The sequence below is a fragment of the Trachypithecus francoisi genome, unplaced genomic scaffold (genome assembly GCF_009764315.1).
Source record: "Trachypithecus francoisi isolate TF-2019V2 unplaced genomic scaffold, Tfra_2.0 Lachesis_group10, whole genome shotgun sequence".
Taxonomy (NCBI): domain Eukaryota; kingdom Metazoa; phylum Chordata; class Mammalia; order Primates; family Cercopithecidae; genus Trachypithecus; species Trachypithecus francoisi.
Genome location: NW_022681455.1, coordinates 52,322,418 through 52,340,825, shown reverse-complemented (window position 1 = coordinate 52,340,825; position 18,408 = coordinate 52,322,418). Strand labels below are relative to the sequence as shown.

The 18,408-nt window shown below is 43.7% G+C and overlaps 1 pseudogene; it reads right to left on the bottom strand.

The window, feature by feature from the left end:
• Nucleotides 1–15,997: 15,997 nt before the first annotated feature.
• Nucleotides 15,998–16,902, bottom strand: LOC117087347 (annotated as a pseudogene).
• Nucleotides 16,903–18,408: the final 1,506 nt, after the last annotated feature.

Below are 18,408 nucleotides of genomic sequence, written 5' to 3'. Positions count from 1 at the left end.
CTTTCCATTGAGTTTTAAGAAACTTGCGTGTGTAGTTCCCAGCTTACAATAACAGAAAAGACCTGGTAAGCTTTTCCAGGTAGGTTCTTGCTTGTTGACAGGTGGCCCACTGCAGGACCTACTGTGGGAACCAGAAAGAGGCTGCTCAGGTGGGCTGACATGTCTTGAGGCCAGTCACCCCGAGGGTATCACTGTTGTCACCCTGCAGAGATTGCAGTGGTGACCCAGATTCACCGGAGAAAATCACTAAATTACGTGCCTGATTCCAAAAGAGAAGTGTGTTTACATTTAGGTTTGTCGTCTGAAATACTGTAGTTAAAATAATTTGGGGGGCTTAGAGAAGTAAGTTGTTGCATCTTGAAAAATGGCACCTTATTCCTTAACTCCCCTGGATAAATGAAGTGGCAACATGAAAGGATGGTTTTCAAAAAGGACAGTTTGGTAAGGATTGCTGAGATTGAATCTCTTCTCCGCAATTTACCAAACAACTTGAGGTAAGTTTTGTGCTGTTCTTTATTTCAGCTGTAAAATGGGGATGATTCCTGCCTTGTAGGATGCTTGTGAGACATAACTGGGAAAGCAGATGGCAGGTTCCCACCTGGCGTATTACTACTTTGTGGCAGTGGTTTGATTACTGCAAGTTGCAGGGCCCATTAAAACAAAGTGATTCATTTTGACAAATGTTTATGAAACATGATCCTTTAATCAAAACCAGTTACAATGATTTCACCCTGGCTGCATTCCTGAACTCTCATCCCTTCCCTGCCTTTCCACTCTGATGGTTCCCACATTCTGGTCAGTGTGGCTTTGAGGCAAGCACTTCACCCAGAGAGGACCCTCTGGGCGCTAGCTCGGCAATGCATTTTCCGCTTTCTCCTGAGGACAGTGTTACCTCACAACAGGGCAGGGTGGTGTGAAAACATCGAGAGGAATAATGAGAAAGGCTCACAGAAACCAGTGAATCTGCCAGCCCTCTCTTTCTCATGTCTCCTGAGGAGATTTCAGACTACACCAGTTGTCCTAATGATTCTGAGCTTGTGAAGTGTACTCTGCCTCGAGGGTTTGGTCAGTGGAATATGGCAAGCGCAAGAATCACCTGTGTGCTGGCTGCCTCAGGTGCTCAGCCCTAACAACAACTCTGTGCAAGCTCTTTCCCTTCCTTGCCATCCTTTCCCTTCCTCCCTCCTCAAGAGCCAGGTAACACCACGTCTGCTGTACATGTAGGGAAGTGAGGATAGGGGAGCATTAAACTCTGGTTGCATAGGAAATCTCACCTGAGAGCCAAAAGGTTGGCGGGGTGACATGAGCCCTGCACTGGCAAGCAAAGGCATGTGCATCTGAGTTCCTTTTCTGACGCTAGGTACCAGAGTTAACATGCCAAGCTAGGCTGGCCACTTAGAGGAAAGTGCATGGTTTCCCTATCTGGAAAAGGAGTTGATTGAACTACATGATTTCTGAGGTCCCTTCTGGTAATGCATGTGATTTTTCTTTCTCTTTGAAATTGTCATAGAGTCTTGCTCTGTAGCCCAAGCTGGATTGCAGTGGTGCAAACATGGCTCACTGCAGCCTTGACCTCCTGGGCTCAAGTGATCTTCCCTCTTGAGCCTCCTGAGTGGCTAGGACCACAGGTGTACATCACTCTGCCTGACGAATCTTTACATTTTTTGTAGAGATGGTGTTTCTCTGTGTTGCTCAGGCTGGTCTCGAACTCCTGGGCTCAAGTGAGCTTCCCACCTCAGCCTCCCAAAGTGGGGATTATAGGCATAAGCCACCACGCCTGGCCATGATTTTCTTTACATTCAGTGTCAGTTCCACCCACAAGACATGTTAGCACTGGCACTGCTTGATAAAACCTGGGTTGGACTGCTTGGAGAGGCAGGTCAGAATGGGTTGTCGGTCACCATGTTAAATATGCCTTTTAGGGACAGTGATTTCTATGCTTCCTTATTTATTACCTCTTTGTGGGTAGTATCCAGGATGTTGCCAATTATTTCAAGAGATTTTATTGAATTTCTAGAAACACTTTTTTTTTTTTGACACAAAGTCTCACTTTGTTGCCCAGGCTGGAGTGTAGTGGCCTGATCGTGGCTTACTGCAAACTCTACCTCCTGGGTTCAAGTGATTCTCCCACCTCAGCCTCCCAAGTAACCGGGATTACAGGCACCTGCCACCATGTCTGTCTATTTTTTGTATTTTTAGTAGAGATGGGGGTTTCACCATGTTGGCCAGGCTGGTCCTGAGCTCCTGACCTCAGGTGATCTGCTCACCTTGGCCTCCCAAATTGCTGGGATTACAGGTATGAGCCGCCACACTTGGCCATCCTAGAAATACTTTAGAACAAAATTAATTTTAACTCCATTTTAAATTCCTGGAAAATAAACCTGGTTTACTTTCTTTTTCAGACCTGGCGCCTTAGTGATGTGTCTTGGATTCTGGCTGGTCCATTATTAACCAGTGTGTAATCCTAGCTCATTCTCTTCAGTCTTTTCGTGAATATTTTTACTATTAAGTTCTAAGTATTTTCTCACAGCCTGTTGGAGTATATTAGCCTCTGCTGAGATTTACCATTCTGATAATAGTTCTCCCAGCAGGTACTTTTTGTAGCAAGCTAAACCTTCCTAGCTTGAAGTACCACTATTTAACCTTGAAATAGAAAGGTCAGCTCCTGTAATATTGCATATGTGTGCTGCTTTTCTAGTAATTTCAGTGCATGTAGTCCTGAATAGGAACCACAATAAAACCTGATAAAAATCTCCAAAAACGGAAGTGTGTGGTTGTTTTTTTCTGTCTTTTTTGAGACAGTCTTGCTCTGTTGTCCAGGCTGGAGTGCAATGGTGCAAACACGGCTCACAGCAGCCTCAAACTCCTGGGCTTAAGCAATCTTTCCACCTCAGCCTCCCAGGCAGCTGGGACTAACATGCCTGGCTAATTTTTAAATCTTTTTGTAGAGACGGGGTCTCTATGTTGCCCAGGCTGGTCTGGAATTCCTGGCCTCAAACAATCCTCCGACCTCAGCCTCCCAAAGTGCTGGCATTACAGGCGTGAGTCACTGCACCTGAACTATTTAAAGCAAAATATTACTACAAATATGACATGGAATATTCAGGAAGCTAGAGAACAAAAATTATCTTACTACCCTAATATAACTACTATAACTCGTTTTTGGTGAATCTTAAAACCAGTTTTAAGAGTGACAATAATATATCCAGTTGTATAAGCAAGCTTCAGATTAGGCACTTGAGATTAACAATGGTTTAGGAATTTAGGGACAAAAAATGTTTTTGAAACTGAATTTGAAGTCAGATGTTTGAAGCTTTGATTGCAGGAGAAAGGCAAACGTTGACAGGTCACATAGAACCCTAATGGAAAATAAAAAGCTGAGAAAATTAGAGCTTAACATAGGGATGATGTATATAGGTTCTAAACTCCCAACCAAACTTTGGCTCCCAGGCACAACTTTATGTACTCTGTGACTGGGACAGATGAGAAGCGATGGCCCTGCTGCTATATACTGGCACCATATAAATTACAATAAATGTTTCTATCACCTATGACATGGATTTTATTTTATTTTTTTATTTTACTTTTTTTGAGATGGAGTCTTGCTCTGTCGCCCAGGCTGGTGTGCAGTGGCCGGATCTCAGCTCACTGCAAGCTCCGCCTCCCGAGTTTACGCCATTCTCCTGCCTCAGCCTCCCAAGTAGCTGGGACTACAGGCGCCCGACACCTCGCCTGGCTAGTTTTTTGTATTTGTTAGTAGAGACGGGGTTTCACCGGGTTGGCCAGGATGGTCTCGATCTCCTGACCTCGTGATCCGCCCATCTCGGTCTCCCAAAGTGCTGGGATTACAGGCTTGAGCCACCGCGCCCGGCTGACATGGATTTTATTATCTCAATTTTATAGAGGAAATAGGCCTGGAAAGATTAGATACTTTGCCCAGGGTCTCAGAGCTAGAATGTGGTGGAGATCCTACCGGCACTCTTGATTCTTAACTACTATGTTGTTTTGTTTTCTTTTTGAGATGGAGTTTGGCTCTTGTTGCCCAGGCTAGAGTGCAATGGCATGATCTAGGCTCATCACAACCTCTGCCTCCCAGGTTCAAGTGATTCTCCTGCCTCAGCATACCGACTAGTTGGGAGTACAGGCATGCGCCACCACGCCCGGCTAATTTTGTATTTTTAATAGAGATGGGGTTTCTCTATGTTGGTCGGGCTGGTCGTGAACTCCCAACCTCAGGTGATCCACCCACCTCGGCCTCCCAAAGTGTTGGGATCACAGGCGTGAGCCACCGTGCCCAGCCAACTACTATATTCTAACCAGCATACTGTGTGCTCCCTTCAAAGGGCTGGGAGTGCTCTGGGGAGCTGGAGGTGGTCAGAGAGAGCTACATCTGTGAGTGAATCTCGTGGATTAGATGACAGAATTCTAGTGTGACAAGGTGTGTGGGTACCGGCATTCAGAGATGAAGTGGAAGACTATCTATAGCTAGTGATGTTCTCTGAGCCATCTCAGGGGTTTGCCCTGAGGGCAAAGGGGCCTATTTGGTAGTGACTGGTGTTTGCTATTTCATATAGTCTCACAAAGCTTGTGCTAGTGTGGGCACTCTAGTTACCGGGAAACTGCCCTACTGGAGCCTGTTAACATTCTTAAATGAAGAACAACTCAAATATTTTTTCCTATTACAAAAGTAGGATCTTTTCATTGGTGAAACACTAGAAAATAACCGTAAGAAATAAATAAAAGATACTTATAATCCACCGAAAACGTATCTGGTATGTTTTTTCAGATACCTGTAGTTGGATATTTGTTGTCAGTTTTTCAAATTATAAATAATGCTGTGATGAAAAACCATGTTGCCAAATTTTGGTGTACATGCTTATTTTACTTAGGATAATTTCCTAGAAGTATAATTGCTGGACCAAAAATAGGAACATTATTAAAGTTTTAGGTATACCTCACTAACTTGATGATTTATATCCCACACGTATGTATGAGGATGCTTTTATTGTCCTATGTCTTTGCTGACACTGGGTATAATCCTCAATCCCATCCCCACCTTTTAAAAATTGCCACATGCAGTCTGGTTGAGATTTGAAGTTTATTATTTTATTTTATTTTATTTTTTTGAGACAGAGTCTTGCTCTGTCGCCCGGGCTGGAGTGCAGTGGCCGGATCTCAGCTCATTACAAGCTCCGCCTCCCGGGTTTTACGCCATTCTCCTGCCTCAGCCTCCGGAGTAGCTGGGACTACAGGTGCCCGCCACCTTGCCCGGCTAGGTTTTTTTTTTTTTTTTTTTGTATTTTTAGTAGAGACGGGGTTTCACCGTGTTAGCCAGGATGGTCTCGATCTCCTGACCTCGTGATCCGCCCGTCTCGGCCTCCCAAAGTGCTGGGATTACAGGCTTGAGCCACCGCGCCCGGCTGAAGTTTATTTTTAAGATCTCGCACATAGACTTACTTCTCATGACATAATTTCAGTAACATCTGCAATTCAGAGTTATGGAAGTGGTTTAAAAATTCTTCCTATTATTAACAGAGAAAGTGCAGAAAAGGCAACTTTCACCACTGTATAAGCTTTGAGAACCTGAGGTGAAAAGTTGGTGGAATATTGCATCTTAAGAACTATCATTGGCTGGGCACGGTGGCTCACGCCTGTAATCCCAGCCATTTAAAAGGCTGAGGTGGGTGGATTGCCTGAGCTCAGGAGTTTGTGACCAGCCTGGGCAACATGGTGAACCCTGTCTCTAGTAAAAATACAAAAAATTAGCCAGTGTGGTGGCACGTGCCTATAGTCCCAGCTTCTTGGGAGGCTGAGGCTGGAGGATTGCTTGAACTCAGGAGGCAGAGGTTGCAGTGAGCTGAGTTCGTGCCACTGCACTCCAGACTGGGCAACAGAGCGAGATTTTGTCTCAAAAAAAAAAAGGAAAAAACTATTATTGAAATCACCTGGTCTGATCTTGTTTCCATTAATCTTCCTAATACAGGCGGGGTGCGGTGGCTCATGCCTGTAATTCCAGCACTTTGGGAGGCCAAGGCAGGTGGATCACCTGAGGTCAGGTGTTTGAGACCAGCCAGAACAACATGGTGAAACCCTATCTCTACTAAATACAAAACAAATTAGCTGGGTGTGGTGGCACATGCCTGTAATCTCAGCTACTTTGTGGGTTGAGTCTTTGGAGAATCGCTTGAACCCAGGAGGCAAAGGTTGCAGTGAGCTGAGATTGTGCCATTGCACTCCAGCCTGGGCAACAAGAGTGAAACTCCATTTCAAAAAACAAAACAAAAAAACTTCCTCATACAAAGATAACGTGTAAAGGCTGAAAAGGGGTCAGAATAAAAAGCCCAAAGACTTAATTTTATTTCTCATTTTTAGAGAACAGAATTGCTCAGGTATCTTGACCCCAAGTCCTACGTATCACTGAGAAGGTGCTGCTTGCTTTATAAATTTGGTCCTCTGACAACCCCCCAAGTTTTTTAGTACCGGGGACTGATTTCATGGAAGACATTTTTTCCCAGTCCGAGGGTGAATGTGGGGCCGGAGAGCAGATGGTTTTGGGGTGAAACCATTCCACCTCAGATCATCAGGCATTAGATTCTCATAAGGAGCGCACAGCCTAGATCCCTTGCACGTGCAGTTCACAATAGGATTCCCACTCCTATGAGACTCTAATGCCCCGCTGATCTGACAGGATTCAGAGCTCAGGGCTATTCCTATTATAATTATTTCCCTCCTTTGTCAGCACATTGTTAAAGAGCTGATAGTGTTAGACCAGAGAAAAATGGCCCTGAAAGAGCTGGAGAGAGGGATCCTTTTATTTGTAGACAGTCTAGAGGGAGTCAAGAGGCCTGGGTCCAGGCCAAGCTTCTCCACCACTGGCTATCTGTAGGAAAGCCATTGAGCCCCCATCATCAGCTGAGCGGGTTGCACCAGATTGTTTCAGAAGACCTGTGTGGCTCCTGAAATCTATGATAGCTGCAGATATCAAAGATAAGGAGATGTCTTGCCAGACTTAATGGTTAAACTAATGGGTTTCCAGGTCTAGGAATCACCTATAAAGTATCAGAGATGTCACAGGATAACAAAGTTGCTAGTGGTGGTATTCTCCTAAGTTGTTTAATGCAAAATCTGCATAATTGACATAAATGTGCAATCTACAAGAAGCCTTCTCTCTAGCTTAAACAAGGGCTGGGCTCTGCAGAGCCAAGAACCTTTTCAGTCTTTATTTTTTCCTTAGTGTCCTTTCTCATCCACCTTCCTTTGACACTACCCTGCCCCCAGTCCCACTCAGGGCCAAAAGCATTAGAGAGAGCAGTGGAATGAGTCCTGCTAACTTAGGAGCTCCTGCCCTCTGCTCTGGAGCCCTGAGGGCAGACGGGGAAGAGCAGGCAGGTTCCACTTTTCCTTTCCAGGTACCTCCCCATCTTCATTTTTTTCTCCTTTGCCCCTCATACGTCCTTCAAGCCCTTACCTCTGCACAGATGAAGAACTGTCCCTCACAGGAAACCCATTTCATCGTGTCCTTCTACAGCATTTCAACTGAAATTAGGGGAAGCTGAGAATCGTCATTCTGAGTCAGATCCGTGCAGGAGTGAAAGTAACACATTTCTCAGAAGTGTGGTTGTTTCAGTGCTCTCACTGGATCTCTGCTGCCTCTTATTCTCTTCTCAATCTGGATCTTCCTGGGAAACATACAGTTATGACACTTGGAATTTTTAGCGTTTGGAGTCTTGTGATTATTTTCCACAGAAGGAGGAAAAAACTAAAGAGGGCAGAAGATATATTACCCCACCCCATATACATGTGTGCATCCACGCGCGTGTGTGCACACACACACACCCCTACTTCCAAGACTGAAATTGTATCTTTAAATGAAATACAATTTTTTGTTGAATTTCCATAGGATCACAAAGTTGGAAGGGACCTTGGAGGTAGTCCAATCCAAACAGCCCCTCCGAGCATAACTCCACTCTGGAACGTCACTACCAGATGTTCATCAAGCTTTGGTGTTCTAGAGACAGTCCAATCTCTTTCCCTTTTGAAAAATTTCTAAAGTTTTGAAAATATGTGGTGTGGCCGGGCGCGGTGGCTCAAGCCTGTAATCCCAGCACTTTGGGAGGCCGAGACGGGCGGATCACGAGGTCAGGAGATCGAGACCATCCTGGCTAACACGGTGAAACCCCGTCTCTACTAAAAAAATACAAAAATCTAGCCGGGCGAGGTGGCGGGCGCCTGTAGTCCCAGCTACTCCGGAGGCTGAGGCAGGAGAATGGCGTAAACCCGGGAGGCGGAGCTTGCAGTGAGCTGAGATCCGGCCACTGCACTCCAGCCCGGGCGACAGAGCCAGACTCCGTCTCAAAAAAAAAAAAAAAGAAAATATGTGGTGTAAGTTTTCTCTTCTCTAGAATATTCCCATTTTAATAATTTTGTTGACAACTTTGTGAGTACTGATATATTAGAAATTGAAGGTAGCAAGAAATTAGGTAGAAGAAGAAATAAGCTAGTCTTGACATCAAATTAAATCAAGTGAATAAATAACTACAGCTATGGGTAGAACAATTTGCTAGGGGTGTGAGAGTAGTGGGAAGGCCAAAAGACAGAAAGAAGTCACAGTTGTCTCCTTCAGCAAGTTTAAATCCAGAGTGCAGTTTAGGAGTAAATACTTTAAAATTTAAAAAGCCAAAGCACAAACAAATAGCCATTCAAGTAGACAGTTAAAAAGTTGTCTCTTATTGTCTCTAGTTAATTGCTAAATGAAATGTCATGAAAGTATGATGAGAGTTTGGAATAAGGAAAGACACGAGTGGATTTTGAGTCTGAGGACGTGGATGTTGAGGTCGGGTAGAACCCAGGTGAGCAGAACTGAAATGGTTATTCCAGGAACAAGACACTAGTCTGGAGAGGGTGAAGACTCAGAAATTCAAACTATTTTGTGGAGCAAAAGCAGAAAATTGAGTGTGTCGCACGTGGAGGGTTTGGGAAAGGAATTTGCTTTAATAAATGAGGTTGGGGGGCAGGCATGAGATTTGGGCCAATGCCTAAAAGCTTGGAAATTTAATCCTGGGCAAGAATGGTCATCTTTCCGGGCCTAGCCTTGTCATCCCCACCCATCATCCCAAAACTCTGTTGGTTGTCAGTATGATGACTTGGGGGAAAGGACAGGAGCAAAAGTTGCTGATCCCAGGTTCATCAAGCTGAGGAGAAATTTTGGTGGGAGGAAGCCAGGAAAATGTGACAGCATTTGACAGATGCTCAGCTGGGCTTTCCCCAGGCATTGTGTTCTGGCAGCGTGTTGATTAATTCCATCCACCTCAACGCAGGAAATCAGCTTGCCTGCTGAGTAAGAGAAGTCTGCACGGAACCCTGAGGAGTTGCTGCCAGCCTGAGGTTGCAAGGACAGGCCACGCCCACGGAGACTGCCGCCGAATGTTGACAAAGAACAGCCTCAGTTTCCCATTATTCTCTTCATCCCCACGCTTGCCAGAGAACCTTCCAAAGTAGGAAGATAGGTATGGTTCTTAGCTATGAGAGAGTGAAGCTCTGAGATTTAAGACTTCTGTTGTTTTGTTTTGTTTTTAATCTCAATAGCCTTTCAAGGATACTTGAGTCTTAATTTCTGTTTCAGAAAATGTAATACGTTCCGTGAACCTCACTACAATTTTATGGGAAGTTCAGCACCTTCCCTAATGTTCCCTAACGAGGTGCATCCCAGACTTTCATGTGATATGAATCATTTAGGCATCTTGTGAAAATGCAGCCTGATTGAGTAGGTTTGGGATTGGGGCAGGAGACTCTCCAATTTTAACAAGCCCCCAGGTGCTAACAAGCTAGATGCTGCTGTTCCCAGGACCAAACTTTGAGCAGTAAGATTCTCCTAGATTGCAGGATTGAGGGGTAAGAAAGAGCCAACTTTCTCATTCCAAATCTTGCTCTATCCATATGTGCTGCCTCCCCTCCTGAAGCTGTTGTCCTCTCTCTCTCTATATATACATGTAGACGTCATAAACCTGTTTCGTATATAAAGAGGTTTACCTTAGACATGGAAATAATGGAAGAGACTTAAAGAATTAATTAAAGAATTAAAGCACAACATACACATTGAAACAATTTCAATATAAGGCTCATGACTCTTGGTTCCCTGGTCATCTCAGCTACTAGGAATTTCTGGGTGGCAACTCTCCTCATTTTTCTTCTCTCTAGGGTTAGCTAAAATTCCTATTATTATAATTATTTTGAAGACAAGATCTTGCTCTGTCACCCAGACTGGAGAGCAGTGGCAGGATCATGGCTCACTGAAGCCCTGACTGCCTAGGCTGAAGCGATTCTCCCACGTCAGCCCCTCAAGTAGCTGGGACTACAGGAGCATGCCACCATGCCCAGCGTTTTTGTTTGTTTGTTTGTTTTTGAGATGGAGTTTTGCTCTGTCGCCCAGCCTGGAGTGCAGTGGCACGATCTCGGCTCACTGCAAGCTTCGCCTCCCGGGTTCACGCCATTCTCCAACCTCAGACTCCTGAGTAGCTGGGACTACCGCCTACCACCACGCCCGGCTAATTTTTTGTATTTTTAGTAGAGAGGGGATTTCACCGTGTTAGCCAGGATGGTCTATCCATCTCCTGACCTCGTGATCCGCCCGCCTCAGCCTCCCAAAGTGCTGGGATTACAGCCGTAAGCCACCACGCCTGGCAATATCCAGCTTTTTTTTTTTTTTTTTTTTAATTTTGTGTAGAGACGGAGGCCTCCCTGTTTTGCCCAGGCTGGTCTGAACTCCTGGCCTCAAGTGATCCTTTCGCCTCAGCTTCCCAAAGTGCTGGGATTATAGACATGAGCCACCGTGCCTGACCATATTATTTTTTATGTGTAGCAATTTCCCTGCCTTTACCCTGGAATAGGCTCTGTCTTTGCACTTCCAAAAAGGTAAGTTCTCTTCAAGACAAAAGTGCCATTTGGTCTGACATAAAATTTGCAGCTCTCTTGGAAGGAGAAAACTGTTATGGCAATTTTTTTTTTTGGTAGCACTTTTTTCTTCCTCTTACCCAGCACAGAGAGTGGTATAGAGTGAGTGTTTAATAAATGATGTTTCTGCTAACAAGTAGATAAAACTTGAATGCAAAAGCCTTCACAGGTCCACAGAATAGATTCAGAATTGAGAGGTCCCTCATGCGATCTGGAACTTTGTCCAGCCACTTAAACTGTATTCCGCCCAGGATCCTCACACAGCACTCTGGGGAAACTCCTTTCTTAAATCTTTTTTTCTCCTTACTTTTCTTTTCTCAACTTTTGCCTCTGATCCCCTTCTCTCACTGCCGTCTCTCCCAGCTCTTTTTTCATCAGAAGATCAGAAATTGCATGCTTTGAGAAAGAGAGAGAACGAATGAGAGAAACCTACAGAGACAGAAGGGAAAGGAGGACTTCTGTTTTTTTTTTTTTTTTTTTTTTTAATCTTTTGTTTACCTAAGCCCCAAGTAATTTCTACTCTCACAAATATTGGCATAGTACAGTGTTTTCATCTGACAAATAATCATTACTTTTCTTTTTTTTTGAGATAGGATCTTGCTCTGTTGCCCAGGCTGGAGTGCAGTGGTATGATCACGGGTCACTGGAGCCTTGATCTCCTAGCTAAAGTGATCCCCTCATCTCAACCTGATGAGTAGTTGGGACTATAGGTGTGTACCACCATGCCTGGCTAATTGTTGTATTTTTTTGTAGAAACAAAGTCTCACCATGTTGCCCAGGCTGGTCTCCAACTCCTGAGGTCAAGCTATCTACCCACCTCGGCCTTCCAAAGTGCTGGGATTACGGGCGTCAGCCACGATACTCATACCTAATCATTATCTTTAAAAAGAAGGGTTAGTTCTATGAATTGTGATTTTGTGGAGATTCTAGAAAGTGCATAATGGTTTTGAATATTTGACTCAAACAAATAGGAAACGTTGAATGAGTAGGTTCAAAAAAGTCTGAAACTGAAAATCTTTTGCATTAAAAGAAGAAGAAGAAAAAAAAAAACCCAAGGATGATGTAGAGTTTGTGGGGTCTGTAGTTTTCTACTTTCTGGGAGAGGCTCACTTCCCTTTTACTCTGTGGTCCCTGGCTCCACTTCTTGGAAAGTTTAAAAAAATGTCTTTTTTCTCCTTGTAACCTCTTTGGTCACATCTGACATGGTGTTGGTGAATATACCTTTCTTAGAGCTTTAGTTCTTGTTCCTTGATGATTGGGGGACTGAGGATTGGTTCCTGATTAATTTCTAGAACTCTCTCAAAAACTTAGTGAACTTTTAATCTGAGTCAATTCTTTTTGAGGCATAATTCCTAGAACATTTCTATTTCTTTGTTTCTTTATTCCTATAACTCTCTTTTGATTTGATGGCAGATTACTAGAACTATAACACTTTTAATTGAGTCCTTTTATCCAATTAAAATTTTTTTCCAGATGCTTCATTCTAATTCTTGCCCTTCAGTAATTTACTTGGTTGAAAGGTTTTATTGTGCATTTCTCTTTCAAAGGCTTTTTCAATCTTATCTTTTACTCTTGAGGGATAGAAATAGTTATTTTTATTTTTTAATTTTTTGCAACCTTACAGGGCTCTGAATTTCTTTCTTTCTTTTCTTTTCTTTTCTTTTTTTTTTTTTTGAGACAGGGTGTTGCTGTGTCGCCTAGGCTAGAATGCAATGCTGTGATCTCGACTCACTGCAACCTTTGTCTCCAGGCTAAAGCGATTCTCCAGCTTCAGCCTCCATAGCAGCTGGGATTACAGGTACCCACTGCCACGCCTGGCTAATTAGGGTTCTGAATTTCTGGACTCTCTTCATTGCCTTTCATTTTTGTTTATCAACCTGCCAACTCTTTCCTGAGCTCATCTCTTTCATGTGTTACCTTGCCAAATGCAGACAATAGTATCCAAGCACATGCAACTAATGTTCTATTTTCTAATCTCTTTTTCTAGAGCTTCAGGTTTATTAGGTACAAGATCTGCCTCTCAAGTTATTGTAGGCAATAGTTTAACTAAATGTTTTGTCATTGTGGAGCATGGATTATCGTGTATCCAGCCTGCAATTTTATTGCCATTATGGTGTGCCACCTGACCGCTTTTTTTCATGCTTTTTGTTATGATAGCACTTTACTTCAAGGCATGAATTTCTGTAACTGCAGATATACTGTCATGTTGCAGTAGCATATCTTGATTAGATGCACTTTTTTTCTTTTTTCTTTTTGAGAGAGGATCTCACTCTGTAACCCAGGCTGGAGTGCAGTGGCACAATCTCTTCTCACTGCAGCCTCAACCTCCCGCGTAGCTGGGCTCAAGTGATCCTCTGAACCGAGCCTCCAAGTAGCTGGGACTACAGCTGTGTACCGCTACACCTGGCCTCAAGTGATCTGCCCACTTTGGCCTCCCAAAGTGTTGGGATTATAGGTGTGAGCCACCACACTTGGCTAGATACACCTTTTTAAAATGCGAATAAAACCTTTTAAAAGTTGGATTTGTAAAATCAAATGTGTACATTTATATTATCATTATTCCCAGCAATCTCATGTTATTATCTTATTGGTTATATGTGCATGTTCACTTTTTCCCATGACTATTTTAAGCCCATTAAGGTAGAGACTTTAATAGTATAGTCTATTACCTGTGATAGTAGCCCCAACAAAATGTATCATGGCTCCAAGCACACATAAGGGCATGAAAACATCTTGCTGATTTGGATGTTTGACAAACTATAGTATTTTACTACATTTGAGGCTGTGTGAAACTCATTGCTAAAACAACAGAGTCTTCTGGTGTCTTTTTTTGTGGGCTCTTGGAGTTGACTGTAGTAGTCTAGCTGTCAGTGTGTTGAATAATGGCTCCAATGCACTTTTGAAACTCTTAAATCTGGTGACAGCTTAGATCATGAGTGGTACAGAGCCAGTCAGTGAAGGTTTCCACCATTGTCAGCTGTGTGCCCATCATATATTCGTTATCGTGTCCCTGGTATTAGCACATGATTTACGTTATAGGAAGTGCTCAATGAATGTTTGATGAGATAAGGATCTGAATCTGTTGATTCAGTTTGAACTCAGTGATAGCCAGGTACTAGTTTGGCATCCTGATAGGACAGTTGTTTTTACCCCAAGGGGGAAAACTGTGACCAAATTTAGCAAAGGTCAGTGTTGCCTCCTGCTTACATAAAGAACCATTTTGTTCTCCCCTGCAATCTAGCAAATCCTCTTGTATTGAATTAGGCAATCTTGGTTCCAACTGATTTATTCGTTCTTTCTTTCAAGAAAGCTGGTATATTCTATGCATTGAGGTATGGCTCTGAATGGCAAAGAGATCACTGAAGAAGATGAGTGACTCAATCCACTCAATTTAGTACACATTTAAAGGCCTATTGCACATGTTGCTTTGGGAGCATAAGGGATACACAAAGATGAAAACACGGCTCTTGATTTCATGGAGCTAGCTTCACTGTGCACATGGAAGGTCACTCCCGGGCAGGCCTTGAAATAGATGGGCTTAGGGGGTTCAGTCTGGCTAGAAGGAGTTGGCTAGGGGACTTGAGTACATAGAATACACTGTTTAATCTAGATTGTATATTTAAGGATGTATATTTGGAGAAGGAGGCTGGTAGAGATTATTGGGAGGCAGGGTAAAGTTACCCAGATATGTGAAGACCCCAGGGAACTATCCTAAAACATGTATGTGAGGGCAGGATACACCAAGTATTGGCACAAGAGGTTGAAGAAAGGAATAATGCCTGAAAGGGTGATTTGAAGAAATCTTTTTGTAGAAGTTACACTTCTGGTTGTTCCATAGAGAGGTGCAGAGGACTGCACAGGCATGGAGGGGAGCAGGGTGGATGGAAGGCCTGTGATCACAGAATTTTGATCAGTTTTGGAGGGCCTTCCAATGAGCCTAAGAACAACTTTCTCTTCATTTTCTTCAGGCGAAGAGTTGTTCAAACATGTTACGCTAGAGGAAAATAACTTTGCCCTGCTAGAATGTGTCCTGCCTTGTGAAAAGATTATGTGTAATTTTACCCGATCTTAATGGACATAAAAAAAGATAAGTTACTGTTTTTGGGGAATGTTTGTGTATCTCTAGGGCACAATGCCTGACATATAGAATGTGTTTAACAAATGTTTGACAACCTGAACTGAACTGAGACAAATTAACTTTTTGCAGGTCATGTAAATTTCATGTCAGAGCATTTAAAGGCTTCTTTTTTTTCTTCAAAAATTAGAAACAACATTTATTGTTTCTTGTTAAAATATGGTGCTCTCATGAGAAAAGAGTCTTCCTTCACCCTGGGTTTTCTCACTTATCCCAGCAGGCTGGGACTGTCCTCACTGTGTAGGAGGGAAAGTTTTTCACCTACTCCTGGGAAATTAGGCTACTCTACTGTAGTTTTACTTTTGATTACTTGCGTATGTAAAAAAAAACAAAAAACAAAAAACAAAAACAAAAGGCAAAATCCAGCAGCTAATAGGTTATCTCTCCCTAGGCATATAAGCCCAGTCCACTCGGACACAGATGTGGGGCTCAAGTCCAAATTCCCATGTGCAGCCCAGGATTAGGTGGTACTCTGGAAATCAAGTGGGTGTCCCTGGCTAGGGATTGAAGACGGTCTCAGCCCCTGGTCAGCTGGTTGAAAACATCCAAAGTGCCTCCAGTGAGAAGCTAAGATTACCTCTTTAATGAGAAACACTTTGGGTGAGGTAGGGCCAACCGTCAACTGGTAGGCAGCATTCTTGCCACAGGTAATATCTGGTCTAGAAACTACTAGATCTCCAAATCCTCTTAAGATCCCTTACATTGACAAGAATGAATTCAAGTTTCGAAATGACACACCAAGTTATACAAGGTAGAGGATGTCATTAAGGCAATAGTCTCAGCAAGTCCATGCACAGAGCTCTGATCCCACCGTCACCTTCCCCTCACTCTCCAAGTCTGCTTAGTTCTGCCCACTACTCTTCCTTCTCAGCAACAGTTCCAGCATCCAGAAGTCTTGAGCAGCCTTCAGCCTCACAAGTTGGGGGTGGCCTAATTCAGAAACTTCATGGCAACTTCAAGGCCAAGGAAACAGGCCACATTGGCTGGGAAGGCTCGGGTCATCACTGCATCAGACCCTTTAGACAAGGATGTGATTCCTTCATCCCAGATGAGTTCCCTCAGCACATCTCCAAAACCATTAGGATATTTCCCAGGAGGTGCAGTCTGGAAGTGAGACTTGAGCACATCTTGGGGGATTGCCACAGTCCAGTTGAAGATCCCTTCCGTGCAATGCCCCCAGCCACCAGGATTCAAGGCACACTGAGCTCACGGACCCTCCTTCCTTCAGGAGTGAAGATATTTTTTAGCCATGTATATGTTATGAATTACATTCCACTAGCTGGAACATTTCACATAAGGGTAAGCACGGTCCTTTTGTAGATGCCTCGGATCCCAAACTCCTGGTACAGCTTCTTTGCACAGTCCAAGGTTCCAATGTACTTGGTTTCCCCTGAAGAAGCCTGAAACTGTAACCAGCACTTGATGGGTGCTCCAGGGGTCACGATACCTGTGGTGAATGTACCAGATAACATACCAGCTGCAAACAGCTGGGGATAGCTGAGCACATCCTCTGAGTGTTTCTGTTGTTTCTTCCTTTAACCAAACCCAAAGAAGCACACAGCAAACATGGGGGTGACACCGATGATAGGGGCAGCCACTCCCTGATATAGCCCCGTGATGCCCCTTCTAAGAGTCTTCGGGAGACAGTCCAAGGTCCCAGAGTACATGGGAGGCTGTCTAGGCAAATTCGGTGGCTGTGTCTGCAGTCGGACCTTGACAGTGTCCAGAGGGTGCCCCATGAACAGCAGGCACATGCCACTAAAGCCGCTGGCCAGCAGGTTCTTGAGCGGGCTGATGGGCTTCGGCTGATCGGCCATGGTCAGTCCGCCTATCTCTGAGTCTGTCAGTTCCTGGGCCGTCCTGGCTCTGCTGCCCCAGCTGCAGCGCCAGGGCCGCCAATCTTGCATTTAAAGGCTTCTACTTGCTAATTCATTTTGGTTAAAAAAAAACTCATTCTCAGAGATAGCCAAGGTAATGGGCATTTATGTGTTGTATAAATGTGATATTCTATATATGTATATATTTGTCCATGGCTCCTGGTTCATAACTCCCACAGCCCTCATTATATCCTAAGTGATAACGATGATAAGCATATCTTTTATTAGGGTATTTAGCTTTTTTGTCTTTGGTTACTGAAGCAGCTTCAGACAGCTTCAGAGCAATAAAGGTGAAAAAGTCTTTTATTGTAATGTTGGAGCACTTTAGGCCTAAGAAATAGGTCTCAGAAAAAAGAATCTCCCTTTCTGAACTTCTGCCCACCTTTTCTCCCCAAGACAATAGACATGGAAAATATCCTCTCATCTAACATCACTCCCACACCTTTTGTCTTGGGGCTGGTCATAAAGAAATTCTTTGACTCACCTGTCTAATCATAGTCCATAAGACCCTCAATTCAGGAAGGGTCCTCCCCTCTACCCAGGAGGAAGGAATGCTGTTCAGAGAGGCCAAGAAAAATCTGAACAGACAGGCCTGGCTGGGTTTCCTCATTCAACCTATTAATATCAGGTTATACCCTTTTTATCCAATCATATTTGTTTACAGTTTTCCATGTTGTAATCATGTCTGCCCAATGAAGATTCCATAAAAGGCCCAAGAGGATGGAATACAAAGAGGCTTTGGACTGCTGAACTTATGGAGGCTCTAAGAAGGGTGAACAGTAGCTCATCCCTGTGCTGGGAGGGTGGTGCACCCCAGCTCCATGGGAAAGAACACTTCCGTGCTTGTGACCCTTTCAAACCTCGCTCTATGTACCTTTTCATCTGGCTGTTGACTTGTATCCTTAAAAATATCCTTTGGAATATACTGGTAAATACAAAGTAGTGTTTCCTAAGTTTTGTGAGCTGTTCTAACAAATTAATCAAGCCTAATCAAACTCTAGGGGTTTGTGGAACCTCAACTTGAGGCCGGTCGGTCAGAAGTCCCAGAGCCTTGTGACTGGTGCTTAAAGTGGGAGCGGTTTTGTGAGAGCCCTCAGCCTGTGGGATCTGACTCTGCCTACCTGGAGATAGCGTCAGAATTGAATTGGATTAGAAGATGCTTAGCTGGCGTTGGATGCAGAATTGATTGCTTGCTGGTTGATGGAGATAAATCCCCACATATATGATCATGGAAGTCTTTTGCATTGCTGGTAGTGGTGTGAGAGCAGAGGAAAACAGTTTGCTTTTTCAACACAATGAATAATGATTATTTATTAAGCACCAGTAGGAGTCTAACCATGGGGTTAAAAAATAATTAGTTCAGGGAGATAACAAAACTACCAGGGTATATCATTTCTGAATCTTTCACTGATGTCATTCATTTCTTTAGTTTTGTTTTCCTGTTCA